A 21,923-nucleotide genomic window follows, 5' to 3' on the forward strand; every position below is an offset into this window, starting at 1 on the left:
TGGCAGCTCCCACGTTTCATCAAGTAAGCCCACAATATCTCAGGCTAGCTGCAGTGCAGGTAACCCCTGCTTCGAGTTCTCAAACACCCCCCACCCCACAAGTACCTTCACAAACCCAAGCATCTTCATATACCCAGCACAGCTCCTTCATGCCTTTCTGCCTCTCCCTCAAATTGAAACTTGATAATAAATGTGAAGAGACAAGGGTGTCCCAGAACACGAAACATCAGAAGGACAAAAATCAGCTAAATCACACAGAAAGAAACCCACCTCTGCTGATAATGAAAGGACATTTACTATTAAGGAAGCTCACTGCAATGCAGAAAAATTAACAGCTGTACCTAGGAGAAAGGGAAATTTTAACCAACTAGCTATACCATATTAAAGCAAGTTTATTTAAATTTGACCTAATAGCTCTGTTTTACTAGTTCCTGCAACACTTTGTAGTTATTAAATTAGAAGCAATACAAAGCAAATGATACTACTTGCTTGTTAGTGACAGGCATACATTTAGAGAGTTTATACTGAAAAATTTAAATTGTGTCACTGAACTTAGAAAATGTACCTTTTTAAAAAAAAAAGGTAAGCAACCCTCAGATTATTTATGAAATACTTGTTGAGACTAAGATGCAACAGAGCAGGAATGGCTATCCTGGGAAAAAAGAAAAGTCATTTCCTTAATGTTTTATTATTGAAGAAAAAAAAACCACCAAGAAGAGGGCACAAGATGTCCATTGACTTTCAAATTAATAAAACATTTTGATGTGAGGCTGTGGATGCCTGACTTTTCCAGGACAAAGTCTATAGGCATTGATTTCACAGTACAAACTTTAGTTCATTTATATGCATCAGTGTATGAGAAACTGCGGAGCACAACCCCATCACTACTTTCAGTTCAATATTGGAAGCATGCTCTGCAAATACAATGGAGCAGAAAATTATGTTGTGCCTTACAGCCTTTCCTTACCTCAGCCTCATCATTCTGAAGGCATAGCAGATGTTAGACATCAGTGAAAATCAATTTTTCCAAGCTTTTTTAACACACAGATACTGAACTTCACAGCCACACAGTGATCATTCAGAAGTTTATAGCTTGCTAATATCATTTAAATGCCCAAATATTTACGTGAGTGTTAATACAGGATACAGTTTTAGGCTTCAAATGCTTCATTAAATTATCAGTTTGAAAGAATTTGCAAGTGCAAAGGGATAATAAATATCCCTCTTATGGCCAACAGACAAATGTGATGCCATCTCATTTTCTTCCAAAACCATGCCTAAAAAGTCCAGTTATTTTTGAATACAGAAGTAAGAATGTAGTCTCGTAACTACAATGGAAGTTAACGTTAGATACAGCATTTCTAGTCACACTTGCGAAGACATAATAAATAATGTCCATTAATATATATGGAGATTACAACATCTGTAAAAGTATGTATGACAACCTATTACTAGCAGTGCAACATCATTCAGCTAAACACTTTAAAAACTATTTGATGAATACAAAAATAAAAAGTCACAGAATTAAGCCACAGCATGATAATTTAGAGCATGAGAATTTTTTTCCTTTTTAAACAAATCACTTATTTTCAGGAACTGAAAAGGAAATTTTTTTTTAATAGCTTAATTTTTACTCTAATATTCCACATTTGCTTAACTATTGTAAGCATTAACACAATAAAGCTTTATTAGAGTTTAGTAAGCATGTCAGTTTTGAGTAAATGCTAAGAAAAGCTTGATCACCCAAGCACATGTAAGAAATCTTATTTCATTGACTTTACATCAACTAAAAAATAGTATCTTGAAAATATTTCTTATTCACTATCAGTGGTGTGTAATACGCTATTATGTATCACAAACTGACATCACATCAATGCTGTACTGTAGATAAAAACTTAATTTTTTTTCCAACCTGTCACGGTTACTACAGTGGATCTTAGGTATTCTTGCTAGGTATGGTCTAATGTGTTTCACGCAAAAATAAGAGATAATGTCTATGAATATGCCTGTAAAGTATTACGTTCTCCTAGACAACTCTGCATGCTGAGAGGAAAGGAAGGAATATTTCATGTCAATAAAAAAATACCCCACCAACATTAAAGTACAAAACTAGGAAGCAGTTCCTTCTATTCTGAAGACTCAGATATTTGCATTATTAAAAAAAGGGGGTTGGCATATATCTTTAAAATATGGACTTTAGCATTATTGCTTTTTTCAACTTTATTATTTATTATACAGTCATCATATATGACCTGCACAGTGAAATGATTGCCAGATTATTTATACCGGCTAAAGACAGTGAAAAGAAACAGGTATCGCCAGTCTTACAACACATTCCTTAGTAACATTAGACTCAAAGGAAAAAAAGAATTATTTTTTTTAATGTCCTGAGAGGATTTCCATCTATGTTTTAACAAAGGAGTAGATGTTTTTCTTCTCCTTGTGACAGCCCTGAAGCCCAAAACTACATGGCCAGAGCAGCAGGAGCCTTTTCCACCCTACCCTCCAGCCCTCCTGTCCACATGGCAGGATAACCCCTGGAAGCATTCTGGGGAAACTGTCAGGAAAACAATCTTGCACGGAAAGTGTCTGATGTAGACCCTGAGCAAGCAGCCTGTGATGACAAAAACACTTTAATTCTCTCAGGCATAGAGAAAACTCCCAATGGACAGAGAAGAAAGTTTTCTGAGCATTTGAGAGCTAGCCTTATTCTTGGGATGCTTAAATAGTTCAATAGGCAATAAAGAATGTACTGATTATAAACGGCGTTCACTATTACTTCTTATACTCACACTGTTGCACAAAAATCCACTAAAAATTTGGTTCAAAAACTTGTCAAACAGATTGGGTTTCCCAAGCAACTCCCTGGTTAGTATGCATTAAAATATACTGTAAAAACATACAGACCCAAGAAGAACAAACTCAGGAGCTGGCTACCTAAAACTGGACATGTGCATTCATCTCCTTAATCTTTATATTTCCTTTAGCAAGTTCAGATGTGTGAAAACATGCTGACAGAAGATTTAAAAAAAGGAAAAACAGATCAAAAGCTACATTCATATTTAACAGAGTAACTAGACTACACCATGTGACAAACTATATAAAGAAAGTAAATAATCTCTGTAATAAAGTTAACTCTACATAGAAAATTGACTCTTCAGTATTTATTTTCCTCCCCACCAGAAACAAGCATTACTTACAAACCACTATTAAGAAAAAGACTGAAGGTAATTAATGCAAAAGATAATATACTGATTCTGAAAACATAAGTATATATCACAGCTAGAAGCAATACTGTACTCCAAGAAACCAACATGTAGCAGAAAACACATTTACAAACTTGGAAGTTTATTTCACCGATTTGTGAATTATTTTTCAAACTTTTTAAAAATGCATTTCCTAAGATAGCTTGAATAAAAATCTGACTTTCATTGTTTCTGTAATTGAAGCTAAATCTTTAAAGTCGTTACTGTTCTAAAATCTGTATCAGTACTTCTACAACAATAATTCACATACTTCCTTGCTATGTGATGCTTCCTCTATACTAAAGAAACATACACCTTTCAGTCGACAAAGTCGATTGAAAATTTTCATAATTTTTTCCTCCCGTTCCCAAGTTTACATTGATTCAGCTAATTTCAAAACATGCTGATTTGGTTTTCCTCCCCAATTTTCTTAAATATGTTGCCCAAACGTACCAGACATATGTTGAATTAACATGTATTTGTTCTAGACATACTAGAATGGGGGTGGGGTGTTCGTTTTTTCAAACTAACATAATATATAAATATATTTAGACCTTTTTAAAATATATATGAATAAAATTTCAATAAGAAATTAAAAAGGAAAATATCTACTGCTTATGAAAAAAATAAAATCTTTTGTCAAACAGCAATCCTGAATATCCAAATTATTGTTCTCGCACAATTCATTTTACAGTATACAACTGAGCAATTGCCAAAAAAGATATTCTTCTGCCCATTTTGCTTGGAAGAAGAAATTTGATAGAACAGTTAAAAATTTAACAGACAAAACCAAAAAAAGGACAAGCTAGTAACTACAGAATGAGCTTACAGCATAAGTAGATACCACCAATAAAAATAAGACTTCATGGCAAACAGGACTGAGTTACAGTGACTATAAAAATATGAAAGTTTTATCAGAAATCTGTCTCCACAGGGATATTATGGAATTTATTTAAGTACATAACCTCATTTTCTTCAACTGTCCTATACCACTTAGTTTGACAGTTAATCCCATGCCTCTACCCAGTGTTCACCATAGTGTTTGCAGTGGGTTTCTGGACAAGGCGGATCCTTCAAGTTTTTAAACAATTTTCATTACTTGATTTTTGCTTTGGTGTTCTGCTTTCCTCCACTGCAGCTTACTCTGCTCTGAAAACCCATGACTCTGTAGAGGTTTTCCTGTACTCACACAGCTGTCCTCAGCAGCTGTTCACTTGCCTAGTCTGTTGTCCCCTAAAAAAGTCAACCTTTCACATTGATCACCTCTCACACCAAAAAAACTGAATAATGCACTCTGTCTTGAAAACAGTCTTCATCAGTAAAACAAAGGACTCAGCCAACGCTCAAAGTCATATGAGAATGAATATTCAAACAATTTTTCCAGCACAAGTATCTGCAGTATCAGAAAATATGTTTATCACCTTGTTTAGTTTTGTTCAGTATTGTCAGTCCTGCAATTACAGCATTGATATATAAATATATATATATATTTTGCATTCCATATCATATAAGCTGAAAATGTTTGCAGATTGGAGCACACATAACCAACTGAAACACCAATGTTTAACAGGCAAATCAGGTACCAATAGCACTACTGATCACTCACACTATATGTAACTTTATGGGACTGGCTACACTGTTGTGCCTTTTTGGGTGTCACTGAACAGATACTAAATTATTAGCTTGTGGATTCCTCATTTTTCCTTCAAAGGGATTTTATAAAATTACCCACTTCTAATGTAATGGAATGACTCATGTTCAGCCACCATCACAAAGTATCTCTGCAAGTTTCATGTGACTGCCACTAAACTTCTCAAAAGGGAGCTCCAACCACTGATTAAAGCAGACGAATTACATAGCCATTTCAAAAGGACCAGTTTAAGTTCAAACACTAGAAAAGATAGCACTCAATGTTAGGGGAAAAACCCTGCGGTCCTAATAGCACTGGACCATTTAAAGACCTTTTTTAAATTGTGAAAAGCTCAGCTCCAGAAAAAAAATATTTTTTTTTCTTAAATTTGTTGTTACTGTTCTCTCAGTCAGCAGATGATGCATATGACCTACACACCACTTTCCCATTTCTTCTTGCCTTTGCTAAGAGCAATAAAACCCCAAAACAACCAACCACCCAACACCCCCCCCCCCCCCCCCCCCCCCCCCCCCCCGAAACACACACATGAAACACCTTTGCCTTCAAAAGACTTGTTACATTTACTTGGCATCTGGAAACCGCCAGTAAGTAATCAGTTCTCCACACTCTCCTGTGACTAAAACATCAAAATGTATATGATGACTTTAAACCGGTTAGTCTGTATTCTGATGTCAAAGTAGCACAAGATTAATTAGCCCATTCTGAGTTTGATGTTGAGACAGCACTACATCTTAGTACAGATAAGTTGGTACTGCTGAGTTATTTCAGGTATATCAATACTACAGTGCTCTACTGCAGTGTGCACCACCATCGGTTGCTTTGAGAGTGTCTAAGATTTTATTATTCCCACCATTTTTAACCTCCTCTTGTCCATTTCAAGTATCTTTAAGCGTAACAGATTTTTTTCCAAGCTATACTGAAAGCAGTTTTTAAGGGGCAGGTTTCCCCATTAATGGGTATATCACATTTCAGCCACTCTAATAAAATTTAAAAAATTTTAAAGTGCTGTCTACACTTTCATCAATAATGCTATTTGATTGTTTAAATAGAAAGTCTGTAAAGCAAATGGGGTTCACAGAAAGAAATCAGGCTTATAAACAATGGACTCTCGCTACCTCTTCTTTCTTAGTAAGGTCTGGAATAGTCACCAGCTTTGCTTTTTGTGGAATATTAGGAGCAACAGATTTTTAATGACAATAAAACAGTGAAAAAATGGAAGTAGGATGGTAGACATTTTGCTGTTAGTTTTTTCCAGCTCTGTGACTCGTGGTCTGTGCATGGCGAGACACAACTATCTCAGATGAAGGCTGCAGTTTTCATGCTTGTTTGTTCGGGTTTTTGAAGTGTTAGGAAGAAGCATATTTATGGATAAGTTTCTTGAGATTTTTTTTACTAGGTTGGTCTTATACAGCAAGCTAGTAAGCCTCATTGTTTTCTGTTCTACAGGACATCTTATAAAAACCAAAAAATGTCAGTTACAAAATATGATGGTAATTTCATTCTGAAGTGACTTACATATTGGACCAAGATCATAAAGTTAATAATTCATTAATGCCACAATACTGCAAATGTTATGCACATGTCTAATTTCATCATCATGCGCAATTTGTCTGAAATAAATGTGACAATTCATGGTAGTAAAGTCAAACATCTGCATGTCTGCTTGATGAGCACTAAAAACATTTGACATCAGCAAAATCCAGAACAAGCTAGTTACTGAACAAAATAAGGAGCTACATCGTTTTTTCCTCAGTACTTCTGAGACATTGCAGGTACTCTTTGACTAAGCAACTGCTAAAAAAAGTGTACCTTCCAACTGTATGGTGAAACAGGTTATGTGACACACAAGAAGTAAACTGTTTAAGGCGATCATCATGAATTGCTGAGGCATTCTTATTAAACAGCAATTACAGGAGCTGAATGGAGGAGTTAGACAAACAAGGCAGCAGAAAACCTGCATTTAACCTTCAAAGTGTCAGAAGCAGGTAAAATGCAGACCTTTCGGTTTTTACGCAGACCTCTTTGGAGAACAATTTAGTACAAACACCAATGTAGCTCTTCTTTAAGTGCTCTTATTCACTGACATCCTTTTAGCCTTTATTAAACCCAACTGTGACGATTTCCTTTGGCCCTGAAAATATAGAAAAGATTGATTTTTTTTTTTTTCTTCCAAATCTTATATCACCATTTATGTCCTTTGATAGAAGAAAGGCTTCCTCCAATATTGCTTAAGGATGACTTGGTTATCATACAAGTATTTTGTAAAAACACTCAGGTAGGCTAACAGTAAATACTGAAATAAGGTTACTGAAATCGGGTATTACACAGAACAGATTAAGTTTATAAATAATACCATGTGTGACACCAATAAAAAGTTTACCCAGTTAACAGTTTTCTTTGTATAATTTTATGAATCACTCTGCAATGCAAATGACAGATAAAGGAGATTAATGAGAACATAAAGAGTTTATGCACTATGAATATGTGCACATGAGAGAGGCCAGCCAAGGGTTTTGTTCATCTCTGAGACGGAAGCAAAAAAGATGAAAGACATTCAAATGTACACAGTAAACGCAAACCCTCTAAACCAGCTAGTATTTATATTTATCCTAGAAGTACCTAATTTATAGTGATAAACCAGCTACTATTAATCTTCATGCAATAAATTCAAAATACTGGGACTATCAGATAAAAGTTCTTTATAATGGAAATAATATTAATGGTAAAGGGTCCTCTCCACACAAAGAGACTGCCTGGCAGTTTTGGCTATCACACCCAACAGCATTAACCATCTGATTATTGACATGTATATTGCCATTAAAACAAAATTATGAAAAGTTATTATCCACTATAGTTATGGTAACATCCATCACAGAGGCTAGTTTCCATGGAAATAAAAATATGCAATACTATTTTCTAATGCATATAAATCATAACTCTTAGATCTCCTAATGGGCTTAAAAGTCATATTTTAAAGGGCTTAAAAGTTCTATTTCTGATGGAAAAATGTTGATGGAAAGAATAAGCGTATTATTTATAGGCTGATTGTATTCTGGAGCAGAAGTGTTTTCTTTAGAGCAACAGCAATGCTAACTGCAGCTACATCTGGAGTACAGTGAATCATCTGAAATGAGCAGCAGCTCCATAAATCCTTGCCTGGGAATCTTCAGCAAAAGCCCTGGGTTTGGGATGGGAGCAGAATTCCTGCTGCAGCTTTGCTCTGAGGAAAAGGTCAGTGCTGCCAGAGGCAGGGGCAGGGCCAGGGAGCACCAGCAGTGCCAGGAGAGGCCAAAGCAGCAGGCACAGCACTGGGCTTCCCAGCTCTCCCACAGCCCCACAGCCGGGCTGACCCCTTCCACTATCCTCAACCCTTAACAAGATTATCAGATTAAGCTTTGTACCAAAGTTGAGGAAATCAAGCAGTGTCATTCGACTTATTAAAGATGCAACATATTTAAAGAGTTACTTACACAAGAATGTGCAGAAAAAAAGAAGTAAAAAACCCTATTCTCTTACAAATAAACCATTACAATTCTGGGTAATACAAATTACACTCTTATCAATAACACAGTCAAAGCCAACAGGGACCCCACATGTACCTATAACCAACATAATTCTACAATCTGACATATCACAGCACTTAAATGAACAGTGTTTTTATTTCTGCACTGCATAAACATACCATCTTCTTGACAACTGTTGTATTTCTCATCAGCATTAATGGCTAGATGGCTATCAAAGCAAAGCACAAGCCTGAATAATAAATATCCTGCTTGACCCAATCAGTGCTCAGGCTCCTGCATTCCCACAGAACTAGCTAAACCCAAAGGAACTAAAGCAGATGTAGTGAAATGATTCATCATCGTAACAGCTCTTCAGAGATTAAATAGAAGTTCCATCTGAATCAAAACGAAGTTCCTGTTGCATACAACCTCCCAATCCCACCCCTTTGCCTGCTAAAAACAGATCACTTTTCTTCTGAAATTCTACGTTACCAAGGTCGGAAGAGACAAGGATTTATATCTAGCTTATTCTGAATAACTGCTGTAAAAAGGCCAAGGTTTTGTATACATATATAATAATCTTTCTCTATGTAGAAAGGCACCCAAACCACACTGAGTTGTTTTCAATTAAGTTCTGGACAAAACACTGCAGTATAAACACACAACTATATAACCAGTAAAGTTTTCCACAAACACACATCTATTTCTGGTTATTTTGTTGAGCACAAATCACATCAAATCCATTTGTTTATGGTGATAGGGCACAAGTCGCTGCCAGGCATTGAAACAGCAGCTCAGTGTCACATCTGATTAATAGCACCAAGACAACAGCACACCTAGAAGCCAGATTTTCATACTTTTACTGTTCATCACTTATAAAGATTGTCACAACTATTAAAATGAAAAAGATCTTAAGACCAACTATCAAATGCTGACAATTCACTTTGCAATAGAGATCAATATCCAGCTATATTTGCTTTGCACTTGAAAATATTCTAGATGTTTCCCCCCCCCAAACCATGCATAAGAATCACTTCCCAATATATCCAAAGAATGATTTAGAAACTGAACATTAGCTGTAAACTAAAATCAACATGCTATCCAACTTTGCAACCTTGCCTCTACAAATGCTTCAAGAAAATCCAAAGGCTGGAATTTAGGTTGGAATTTTTCATAGAATAGTTTGGCTTGGAAGGGACCTTCATGTTGCAGCTTTCTCTCCACATAATCAATATGTTCATAACTGACTAACAAAAAATGGGATTATTTTTTTCCCCCCCTGTAGTTAGATATCTGAATGACAAGAAAACAGAATTGGTATAACTACTTAAACAAAGAGTCGAATATCCTCTATTTCAGGCTATGAAAAAGCATTATGAGAATGAACAACAAAAAAACCCAAAACAAGCAAAACCCACTTAGCTATGCCACAAGGATTTCTGTTAAACTTTTGAGACCAGGATTGTGCATTATCACAAGATTTAGTCATGACTCTGGCAGAAATCTATCTCATAATTTACCTCCCTTCATTATTTCTGGAGGTAGCAGAACATACGAGTTCTCCAGAAAACAGTTTTAGACCTCAAACCACTAACACTGAAGCATGCAAAAGTGCTGAAAGAAAAAAAAGTCTTCCGGAAACAGTAAAAAAAGAAAAAAAAATATGTATGTAATTACAAAAGAAGCAGGACACTACCCATAATAGAAATAAAGAGTTCATGCATTTTGACAAGAGGTTTTTTTGTTTGTGTTGAAGGATTTTCTGGTTCAGGGAAGTAATATACCAATTCTTCAGCTCCCTGTTGTAAGGTAGATTAAAGAATGGATAGGAAATTACGTCAAGCCTAAAAACTTCTTTTACTTCAGCTCTCACTATAACTTCATATGCTCTATTATTTTTAAATTAGCAACAGATATTATCAGTAGCTGGTGAGATATACAAGAAAAATACCCAGCAGATTTCATAATGCAAGACCTTTCTACTTCTCTTTCTCCTTTCTTCCACCACCAGAAGCAGGACTTGCTTGGGACTGCAACCCAACTACCTTCCCCAAAAAATTTACAGTTCAGTCATTTAAAAACAAACACAGAATTAGTTAACACTCAGAATTCTTAAGAAATACAAATATCTAAAAAAATAAGTCATACTGAACAATGGCAGGGGGAGAAGACTGGCAAATGCACATGTGACAGAAGCTGTCCTTAAGTAGATCAATACTTGTGTCCTTAAAAGTGGTAATTATTTGTAAGGTGGTAAATATCTTTCCACATATTACAAGGATGGAATCTGCATCAGTAGCAAAACTAAAAAGTTATTTGATTCTTTGACTTCTTAAGTATGAATAATTCAGTTTACTTAATAATTTGAATGAGCTTTATCTAACAAAAAAATTGAAAATTGCATCCAAAAAGTTGATGAAAACATTTTATGTGATATAATTTGAATACTTGATATCAAGCCATGGTACTATACTTTCTTGACCATCACTGTAAGGCTGTGATGACAAAAAAGACACTGTTCATAAATGGCACATTCAGTATTAAATATGCAGCCTAAGGTTTCTCTTTAAACTTACATATTTTAAAATATTTTATTTGAAAACCTACATGTTTAAGAGATTAGAATTGTATAGAAAAACCAACCGTGCAAATTTGATGAATGATGAAATACCTTACAGTAAAAAAAAAAGTAAAAAAGATTAAATATCTTGTAGCAAAGCTTCAGAATACAAAATTACAAATTTAATCATCAACTTGCTCGTGATTTGTTATACACTTAACTCCCACCATAGTTCATGAAAGTAAGAGATGTGTTAACTCTAAAAATTTATTTGCTTTTATAACCTCTGCAACACCCTAAAAAGCCTAAGAAAAAAGTACCTGAAAAATTACTAAGAAAAAAGTACCTAAAAAATTACAATAAGTCGGGGGGAGGGGGGTGGGTGGGAAGAAAAAAAAAGTAAAAACACGAGTATATAGAATTGGGCAAGGAAAGGAAGATGGAGAGAAAACAGAATTAGATCTGGATTGGAGGACTGCAGTCTGCAAGTCCGTGGGTGCGGCACCATGGCAAAACATTCCTAATTTTCCTGTTCCCAGGAAATAACCTCTGATTATTAGAACTTCACTAATGTACATCAATTACCAAGAAACCCATAGCTTAAATTCAGATTTTCAGCTACCTATTTGTGTACCATGTCACACTTCGGCAGAGACTGCCATGTGTGTACTACAATGTATTCAGAGAAAAGTATGAAGAATTGTTGTCTTTGTGAGAGAAAAATGACGACAATTTGGAGAGCTAAAAACCCAAACCTATCAGTGCAGTGTTTTATTTATTTATTTTTTTTTTTTTACTTAGGAGTCTGTTAGCCTGCAATGCCAGAAGGAAATCATAATGAATAAACATGTGTGTTCATCATGCACAGCTTGCCCTTCTTGAACTCTTGAAGTTCACAAAAATAGCCTTTGACTTACATACTTTAATACCATTTGAACAAGAGCACTGCAAGATAATTAAGCCTGAGGTAATTCTACCCTGCCAAGTCATACAAATACCCAAATGAACTGTAATTTATATATTTTCAGCAGAAGCATCATTGATTTTTTTGCCATTTTCATACAAGGACACATTTGAGTAGAACTGGAAACAGTATTTTGCATACAAAGCAGTCCAAGGTCAAAAGCAGTGTGCAAAGATCATAACTTGTATATAATGATGACATCAAGTAATATAGTGCTTATAATTATTGGAAGAGCTATGGTTTTATTACATAGAGAGAGAACATGCTTGCTTCCACGGAGAATATGTATGGTTTTTAGTAATGGCCCTTCTCCATGGCAGCTGACAGCACTGTGGTTCACAGGGATAAACATGGTCCTGATGGGAAGGTGGCAAGATCCACCCCAGCTCAAAGGTGAGGGGAGAAGGGCAGGGTTGGTCCCACAGCCCTTGGCACTCCCATGGCAGCAGGACCTTCTCAGTGGCCAGGCTGGGTGTCCCTGCTGTGGTGTGGGGCCTGAGAGCCAATGCACCCCTACAGAAAACTAGATTTTTTTCACCTGGGCATGTTGCAGCTCTGTGTTGTTTGGGGAACGCAACCAGCGAAGCTTTAATGAGGACACAGGGCTAAGGGAGGGACTAGAGCCAAACTGAGCTGCCTCCTTGGTTTAAGTCTCTGCCTAGTTAAATACTCACATTTTTTTCAACAGAAGTTCATGCTCACAGATTTTACAAATTAATTTTCTTTTTTTTCTTTTCTTTTCACTTTACTACTTCTTAAAAAAAAAGCACTATACAGGTATACAGATGCTCATCAGGATATACGATGGAAGACATATCCAAATTAATATGAAGGCGAGACCTTCTGAATGAATAACGAGACACTTTGAAATTGACATCAAACTTGTGTCTCCAGACTTGAGTGATGCTTGCTCAGTTGATGTAACTGCCTTAACACAGCATAACTAAGTATGACTTTCTAAAATTGTTAAATAATGAAAAAATGCCATACTAACAATAACCAATTAAAAATTACTCCTTACACTACATAAGACACCTAACCAACAGTCACGTTATGCCAAGTATTCAAGATAAATGGCAGCAATACTCAGAGAATGGAACTAAAGATATGTGGAGAAAGGGCGAAGTGATAGATACTAAAAAAAAAAGTGCATGTCTGCATGTACAGTGCACTCATTCAAGTTTTGTGTATCAGCCATACTCTCTCTTAGAGAAGGCACTGCTTTAAAGTGTTTCTGGACAACTGGTAGTTACTAGCTGCCTGCCATTCAGCATTCTCAACTGCTTTTATTTCCTTAATTAACGACAGGCAGAAATGTATGATACCTACAGACAGATAAAAGAATGACTATAAGCTTCAAGCTCATGCTCTATTTGCAGAATCTTCTCTCCAGTAAATGGCAGGTTAACCACTGCTCTCCTATTTTGAGTTTATGCTGTTGCCTCAATAGAAATACCACCTTTAAAAAAAAATTAAAATCTATTCTATTGACAATAGAACTTATACTCCTGCACTTTGCATTTAACAATACGTAATACTTGAAGCTTACCTAGTAATCTGCAGGACTACTAGACACCAGCTACCAGGAAGCACATAGCAAGAAAAAAGAAAAATAGTCTAGCTTTCAAAAGGATGAAGAGGAATAATTCCTTTCAGAAGTTGGTAGCTACTCCCCAATAAAAAGTAAAAATAAAAAATGAGTGCCAAGTTTCAATGTCAAAGATTTATTTTCTGATAGAGACAGAAAAGCAGTAAGAGGAAGGAATTAGCTTTCACCTCTCCTGTTCTACTACTGCGTTGATGAAAAGGAGGCCCAGGCCACAATCAGTCAAGACTCATACAGCATCCTTCCCTAAACTCTTCTTCCTACAGCCACAGGAACATTCCTTGCTTCTCTTCTACTGTAGCTTTAAAATATTTATTTCAACATTTGGAGAGTTATACAGTGGGTTGGGGGTTTGGCAATATCAAAAGAGATCTCTTTGTTCTACTAAATTATTTGTTTGACATGCAGAAGAGTGTTCTGTCCAGGATGCATTTCCAGTGCCTTTATAGGTTTCTACTTCCAGCTGTCAAAACAGATCCAGAAATGAAACTAACTTCTGTAAAAGTAAATAGTGTGTTCTTAAGATAGAATCAGATTCTTTACTTTCTAGTAAATCTCGTTTACTTTTATTCCAATTATTAGATGAGAGAATATTGCTTTAATAACCTTTCATAAAATTACTTCCTCCCAGCAGTTATTTTTAAAGCTTAGGAATTAATGGCAATTCTTGGTTACCTCAGTCATATGTAACCAAGACTGCGGTTCCTAATGCACTTCTGCACATCAGTTGGCAAGAACCTGAATGCGTTTGCTCACAACGGTGGCCAAAAGTTTGTTCCTAGCTATTACAAGTATATTTTTAGAATATATGTTATTTCAGATTCTCTTCCAATAGCTAAAGTTTCAAGAACAGTAGTGAAAATAGAAACATTTATCAAGCCCAGGAAACAACTGTGTTTAAACAAAGAATTCTTTGCTCAAATATTGTTTGCAAGGAATAAAAACCCATCATAGACATACCCGTGCTGTAGCTAAACACCCTTCGTAGCCAAACTGCAAAAGTTCAATAAATGAAACAAAAACGTTACGTATTTACTACTCTCTCCAGCAGGACTGTAAGCTCAGTCATAGCCTTGAAAGCAGTTTCATAGCCTTGATGCAGAGTTTTAGGCTAAATTAAGACTGCCTACAACACAAAGAAACATAAGAGAGCATATGAGCACCAAGTGCCACCACCTCACTTTTTTAACAGGGATTTTTACTCACAGCCATGGACCCCTTTTACTAGACTTACTACCCACCTCCAGGTTTTCTCTCTTTGTGTTGTTACCACCTGGAAAACACATTTTTATTCAGTAATTAAACATCCAAATGCAGGCTTCCTTCTTCATTATTTTGGGAGATTAAACTGTGCACCAATGGAAGGAAACAGTTTTCCATGTGCCCAACAGTTTACTTGGTGAGGTCCTGATTTGGCAGTGAAACATTACTAAAACCCATACAAATGAGTACATTAGTTTCAACCCAGTTACTACCTCTTCGTAGGAAAAGATCCCAGTCTCTCAACTTGAAAAAAGAAAAGTCTAGTACATTAAGAAGAGGTTGACTTTTATAAGCATGCTCTAAGAAAATGCATTTTAAAAGTAAATTAGAAGACGAAAGATTAAAACATACTACAAATGAACAAGAATCAAAACAGCTTGTTTTTCCAAAGGTGGTTGTGGATATCTGTGTTTTAACAGGTTCCTCCCCTTCCACTCCAACCACGTGCAACAGCCTCCAGCATGAGCTGCTGGCTCATCTGGACATACAACTTTGCAATAGGATGTAATAAAATAGTTTAGAAAGTCATTCCAGAAATATACTGAATTACCCAGAAACCACATTGTTTACTCTGGTTAATAAAACACTGTTATCTCTCTTACAATAAGCCATACTGTTCATACAAACAAGTTAGCTTTCATGCATCAACCATCTATTTATTTAGCAAGATCAGCTATCATTGTAAATCAACCTTTGTAAATGAGAAATACAGCTGCTGTAACACCTACTTAAACTCTTTCCTGCATCCAACATTTGGACATGCAGCAGAACAGATAAGAATAGGGGGGGAAAAAAAAAAAAAAGAAAAAGAAAAAAGGTCATCATCACCACAACTACTAACACACTAAAATTGTGTGCCCACCTTAGTTTTTACAAGCATTTTTAAGGAAAAGATACAAAACCATTAAGTAAACACTGTTATATTTTAAATGCAAAGTTGTAATTTAAAAAGTATGACAAGAGCTTACCATTGCTATTCAAACTGGGAACTATAAGGAGGATATGGAAGATAGGCAACTAAAAGGTAACTCAAAGAATCTGTACTACAGGCTGGTGGTTATATGAGTAAACTGCAAGCAAAAAACACAGCAAAAATGAATGTTGTTCATCGGCTCTATAAAAAGCATCAAAAGAACAGAACTAGTTTCTGATCAAGCTTGAAGTTTTATGTAATTTTTGTCCTAGAACAGCCATGCAGAGAGGTCTTAGGTAGGTGAGTTCACCCAACATAGCTATCTAAAAGACTTGTGTCTCTTCCTGATGAATCAGGAGGTCACTACCACGCTTTCAGAGAATACAACACCCTGCAAAACACCAGGGTGGAAGACCCCAACTGAAGAGACAGTATCACCACTGGCACCTGCAATATAACTTGGTTACAAAACCTAATAGTGATTTAGACTAGAATTAAGCGGCTCCAAACCAGACTTATTTCACTATATGAGACAAGTATCTGGCTGCAGAAGAACTTCTCTTCATAAGTATAAGTACCATGGACAAGTTTCACTGTCAGCTCTTGAAGTACGAGTTGGGGATAGGGAAGCGCAAGCACACACAGAGCATTAAGCCCTACTCACTTCAGATTCTTCCCACTCAAGTTATTTTATCTGTTGATCTTTTATCTGGTACATAAAATCTGAAACTCAGCAAGTCAGATTCATTGCAAGAAGTCAATCTCTGCAGCACTCCAAGGGAGGCTAGGAAGGATCATAAATCCAGGCTTGGACGTAAAAAGAAAGAAGGTGCGTGTAAGGGAAGCTACGGACTTGGCCGCACACAATGCATTTAGTAGTGTCTGCCACCAAATGCACAAGTGTAGCAAGCTCTGCTTTCTCCCTGTCCCAGGCGAGGGTACGCATGACAGAGGATGCAGTGCATGATAGATACTGAATGATTTATAAGCAGGCAAGAAGTATCAGGTCACACTGACTAGAGCGATGACATTCGGTTCTAAACATCTATCTGAATATACACAAACTATAAAATAAAAAATTAATCTAAAAAGCTGTTAGTGGTTTGGGGTTTTTTAATGTTCATATTCAATAGTCTTGGAGCAGCCAAGATGTACAGTGCATTTTCACAGGTCTCTCATTAAAACACAGAAAAGCTTTCTGAAGCTGCACGTCAAAAGGCTTAAATGTTTAGGATGAGACCAAAAAAATCCTGATGGCCTTCAAGTTTATTTGAAAAACGGATTACAGAATATTACGTAAGGTACAAATCTCAGAACTATTCCCCATTGTATTTACAAATATCAAATTTTACAAGATCATGAATTTTCATAAAAAGTGACATTTTCAAAAAGCTTCTCTTGCTTTAATCTGCCTCCTTTCTTTTGATAGGATTAAATGCTGAAATGGCAGGCTGTTAAATAAGCACACTGAAATGCCAACTGGAAGGCATTTAACTCCATGTATTTACAAATTAACGTTTCACAGTTGCTTTAAATTTTGACATTATTGTTTAGTATCTTCAGGCAACTCATTTCAGAAAGTGCTGGATTTGATTTACTGTATTTCTTACTTTACATTCATATGTTACAGTACTGGAATACCTTTTAAGTTTCCCTTAATCCCTGATAAAGGAAATTCAGTTTTACAAAGGCTGAGAAATATTACTTGGTTTTGATGAACAGGTGCCAACCAGCCTGCCTACAGCAATTTCAAAGTTACCATTAAATTTGCCTACAAAAGGCCATATCCATCAAGATATCCTCACCAAAAGGCCTGGAGATTGTGGCCTACATATGTGAATGTATATACATCCACAAATTCAGAGTGCAAGATTGAAAAGACAGTGTCACTGGTCTTCCCCTTCAGTTACTGCAGTGCTGACCACAATGTTCAGAATGAACTGGAGAAAACATCAGGCAGAATTCCTAAAAAAGTGGTGGGATGTTTAATCTTAAAATTCTTTAATTCTTTCTTTCTATTATTAGTTTACTTCAGAGGATATTTGTGTGCTCAGCTGTTACAAAAGTGAATCCTATGGGCTACTAGATGTGGTGTTTTAGATGGAAATTTTTACTTTGCAGAATATGAAATGCAGTTCCTGTATTGCTAAAGTATTCACAGAAGGGGTTTCCAAAATTAAAAGAAAAACACGCCAACAACAAACATGCCCCAACACTTACTACCTTTAGGAATACAAACTTGTGGCTATTCCTGTAGTACTACCTATTAGTTGAAACCAGACTTTCAAGGTGTTTCCTCGTATCTTCTTGGATTATCTAACTTTATTATTTCAAGATCGATAATGAATCTCTTGTACCTCTGAATTTCTATAAAAAAAGAAAGACTTAAGAGAAAACTTGGAACGGATACATTTTGTCATAGTTGAGCACCTCTTCCCCACTACTTCACATTCATACAACCAATAAAAAGCACAAACCATTTAGCGTGTGTACACACTTGCTGGGTATAAGTTTATCTAGGATAGCAATCTATTTGCAATAGTATCTACAACTTGTAGAAAACTAACTTTGTCAGAAAAATCAGTACCTAAAGAAAGGCAACATGACTACTAAAATACACAGAGCAGTTCATAAGAAATAAGATTCAGACCAGCTGAGCACCCATACAGCACTCAAGGCATTGCATGGTCAACGTAAGGGGTACTTCCAGCTGCAAAGCTCCCTCAAGTCTCTGTTACTAATATTTCAAGATCATTTCTATGTCCATTCTTCTGCCACTTTTAAGGCAGACAGATTATATTTTCCTTTTATTCATAAAAGCAAATTCAGTTTCTGGTGAAAAATTAAGTTATTCTTCTACAACACTATGCACAAAGTGCTGGCACAGGTAAAGTCAGCAGCAGGATTCTCACCAAGTGTAACAGGCCAGGGGTCCACTCACTCTCAATAGATGTGCTCCAAGGAGAAACAGAACTATTCTTTTTGTTTGTAGAAATCAATCTGGTATTGTTAACTGGCAGTTCAGTAGATATAACCCCATTTATGGCACAGCCTCCATTTAATAACTACAAACATATATATAATTATTTAGACAACTAATTATTTAGCCACACAACACCTGGCTAGTAATCCAGTGCTGTTAATGCTAATTACTACATCCTATCCATACATAATGAAGTTTTACATATCAGTGCAGTGATTAATGTTAATTCCAGCTGCATGTACTACTAATTAAGATATTTAGGAATGTTCACATGTCACATGGGAACATGCCAAATCACCTCTCTGAAGTCTTATTGGTGTTTCAGACTGATTTGATAAAACAGAAGCCTGACATACCTTTGTATTATAACAGACACTTCAATAATGCTCTAGATATGTTCAATAACACAGCATCTTTTTTCAAAACCAATGCTGACACCTACTAATATTCCATAAGTAATAAGATCAGATTAAATCCTTGCCAAAATTCATTATGAAGTATTAAATCTGTCTAATCTTTTATCACAACTAACATAATAAAGAATGAAAACACTAGGAAGTATAGGAAGTTATGAGAACTTTCCTCAGGAGTGTTGTAGAACAGTCACAACAATACATCCTCCGATTCAGACTGTGAGACTCTTAGACTTTAGAGCTTTTAAACCAGAACATATCGTTCTACTTTTCACTGCAACTTAGTCTTTCATTTCTTCTCCATAGTTTCTGAAGTTGTTATTAATTCTGACTTCATCTCAAATAATTATTGCACATACAAGCATTAAAAGAAGGATTTAATATTAGAAAGATACAAAGTACTGCAGTCAGCTGCCTTGTGGCTAACGCTGCATTAGAGCTAGAAATCACAAAGATACAAGTAAACTTTTTGTTTGAAAATTATCACTTTTTTTCTTTATAACTTCCTATTCCACTATTCACACAGTTACAATTTCTGAGAAAGATAACTAAGTTCATGTTAAGTGTGTCAGCAACACTTCTTACATTGTTGAGGATCTTTGGCGATACTCTTGCCACTCAGTGAGATGTTCTAACATTTTGTAACTTAACTTGCATATTTAACCTGATTTCCTAAGGAAAAGGGACTTCCATGATTTCCCTGCATCTGCTGAATATAAGCAAAAGGTAGTACTGTTAATTTCCAGTTTCCATGTTCTATGATATCAAGATTTTCAAAAGCAGGACCTTAAAATTAGGCCACCTACCTAGTGGCCTTAAGTTCAAGGTAGCTGAGCACAATGAATTCTTCATATTGACAGCAGAGCTAGAGATGCAACAACTCAGATCAAGGAGTCCCCGCACTCAGGCACACACAGCGTTTGAATGATGCTTAATGAAGGACTGCAACATTGATGGACAGAAAACCCTTCTGTATATCACAAGGCCTGACTTCCAAAAGCTTACGAAATTTGAAAAACCTGCCATTTCATTTTAGATGCTGAAAGAGATGATGAGTTCTTGAGAGTTTCACCCCGAGTACTTTTCTGTAGTTTTAAAAACGAGCCATTCCACCCACCATCAGTTTAGTCTTACTGCCATCTGCTGTCACAAACTCACCAGTGCCACACTGACTGTGGAAAGTTGGGGGTTTTTTTCCCCTCTTCTGTTAAGAGTGTAAAAGAATATTCTCCAATATTACTACTCAAAATTATCTAAAAATAACCAAATTCATTTGTCCAGAGAAACGTAATGGTAAATCAGTGTACTGACACCTTCATTGCCAGACCACCAACCCTGCAGTTCTGTGCAAGCTTTCACACACTGTTTATCCCAACAAAAGGGTCATGCCCATGAGTAAGTATTAGCATTATCAGGTCCAGAAGATCCTAAAACTGTTTGGGGTTTTGGGTTTGTTGTTTTTTGGGGGGTTGGTTTTGTTTTGTTTTGTTTTTGAATGCTAGAAGTATTGCTTGTTTCTTTAAAATTTTGAAATATTTATTATTATTAGGAAGGGGTTAAGACCATAAACTGGCTAGACTACTAAGGCCAAATTGCTCCTACCTTTATGTATCCTTATGCAATCATGCAAAGAGGCTTAAACCTTTAGATTAAAACAAATTTAAAAAGTTTAACACAACTAAAAACTACTGCATAAACCAGATTAAACAAATAGGTCTACAAAAACCACTCAGATCTACCTCCTGCCTCATGCTTCAAGGAATCTATAGCAACCTCTAGAGTTAAGCAAACCATAATTCTTTCAGGACCACTGGAACACTTCATGCCATCACCTCTGGTGGTGCTGTGCTTCAGCAGCTTAAACTAGCTGAAGTTACTGCCATCCCACACTTCTTTCTCCTTTCCACCAGTACTGGAGCCATCACCCAGCAAGCCAACTCAGGGAGTTGACATGGCTAACTCACAAGCACATAAACACCACTGACTGCATTAGGAGTGAGTAGAGAGGGGGCCAAGACAGAGACAACTCTGGAGAATGTAGTCCCTAGCTGCCATCAGTTTCTATATGATGTCTGGCTGCTGAACCACAGTTCTCTGAAGAGTCTCAGCCTGTGCTGCAGCTGCAGGCTCCCTGCTTGTCATTTCCCGGACGCACTCAGACAGCCATCCAGTATTAGAGGCTACCCTAAGAAAACATAGGTGAACCTGTACCCTTCCTTCAAGTTTTTCAGTTGACTAAGAATACAGCAGCTAAGACAACAAAAAAAAAAAAAAAAAAAAGGCTTTCTGTCTGTTGCTCAGCCACATAGGTTTTTTTTGCAAACCATAATATACAGTAAGTCAAAAATAAGAATCATAGCATTTGTCACAAGGAGTTTTAAAAACAATGCAAGGTGGAATTTAATTGTCTGAATGAGATGATGAAATTCTGGATTCTTGCTGCTCCAGTGGAAAAACGACACTGCTGTCCAAACACCACCAGTCAGATGTAACAAAAGCACAGAGCTTAAGCTAATGGCACTCAGCAGAAGATAAAATGCAGGATTTTTGTTCCAGTGATTTCTTTGCATGACATCAATTGTTAACATAAAGTCTTTTTAAAGCCTCTGTAGATTGTTCTTCTTTTGATTTGCTTTGGTTTTTAATAAGCACATTACTTACTGCTCACTATAAGCCTAATTCAATTTGATAACTACCACAATATTGCTCTAATGTGAAACTGAAAGGCTCTTGCATACATTGTACCTCTTGTTCAAGGGGCCAGGGAGGAGGTAACTCATTCTCATACACACACACACACACAAAAAAAAGGCTATTTGTAT

At 36.3% G+C, this 21,923-nt stretch overlaps 1 protein-coding gene across 1 annotated transcript in view; it reads right to left on the minus strand.

The window, feature by feature from the left end:
• The window catches only part of PDZD8 (PDZ domain containing 8), a 59,445-nt gene that overhangs the window by 10,725 nt on the left and 26,797 nt on the right, over positions 1–21,923 (minus strand). The window lies entirely within an intron of this gene.

This window comes from Falco peregrinus, chromosome 1 (assembly GCF_023634155.1).
Source record: "Falco peregrinus isolate bFalPer1 chromosome 1, bFalPer1.pri, whole genome shotgun sequence".
Classification (NCBI taxonomy): domain Eukaryota; kingdom Metazoa; phylum Chordata; class Aves; order Falconiformes; family Falconidae; genus Falco; species Falco peregrinus.